Source organism: Frankliniella occidentalis, unplaced genomic scaffold (assembly GCF_000697945.3).
Source record: "Frankliniella occidentalis isolate FOCC.00 unplaced genomic scaffold, Focc_3.1 Scaffold66, whole genome shotgun sequence".
Lineage (NCBI taxonomy): Eukaryota > Metazoa > Arthropoda > Insecta > Thysanoptera > Thripidae > Frankliniella > Frankliniella occidentalis.
In genome coordinates, this window is record NW_026267196.1 from 168,704 (window position 1) to 169,567 (window position 864).

Consider the following 864-nt stretch of genomic DNA (forward strand, 5'->3'; position numbering starts at 1 on the left):
AAATACCTGAAAAAGAATGGAAAAAATCTAAGTTAAATTCAAATTATCTCAGAGTTCAACTTAAACATGTTCTGGTCCATTTGTATCATTGTGACGCCAACTCATCGAATGAACTTTCTATGTTACAGGTGGCCAGCATCAAGTCCAGGTGCATCCCTTTGGACAAGAACCAGCATCACTCCTTATTTTACTTCAACTGTACCATACAATTGAAATAAATAGCAGAATTACTGTCAGTGATTCCTAATGATTTGCCTCCAGTTCTGCACTAAAATTAAAACACGACTACATAATTTAGGCTCAAGTAATATGCCGTATATATGGAATGAGAATAAGCAGTAAAGAAATGACAAGTAACCCCCAAATAGAAACAATACCAAAATAAACTTTTACCAGACTTCGACAACCATAAATGTACTGGTATTTTATGTTAACATCCTATTGAAAGTCAAAACTTACCAGATTCATTCCTGCGATCATGAGAAAAAGGAGCGATTCCTCCTGCTGTGTGCTGCGACGCCAACTCAGCATACTGCAGATGACACATAGGCTGCTTTGCTGATGTCCAAGTCAGGTGCACCTCCAGGCCGATCCTCCTGCAACAAACCAAAGACGCAATTTTATAGGCGAAGAAACAGGATGCAAAAGAGGCAGGAAGCACGCAATTTCGACGGAGGAGGTCAAAGCCGACTCTCCTAGACCAATTCCAATCATTTCCAGCGATATTTATTTTTTTCATTTTTGGCCAAATTTACAAAGGCGCCTTCCCATTTTTAGCAAAAATGGGTGGGTCGGGATTTCGACGGAAAAGTAGTCGAACCGACAGGGGTGAACCAGGGGACCACAAAACTACTTTTGGTTCCG

At 40.5% G+C, this 864-nt stretch overlaps 1 protein-coding gene across 2 annotated transcripts in view; it reads right to left on the reverse strand.

Annotated features, from left to right (window-relative positions):
• Nucleotides 1-864, reverse strand: part of LOC113210839 (putative inorganic phosphate cotransporter) — a 12,138-nt gene that overhangs the window by 1,270 nt on the left and 10,004 nt on the right. The gene's annotated exons all lie outside the window — the stretch shown is intronic.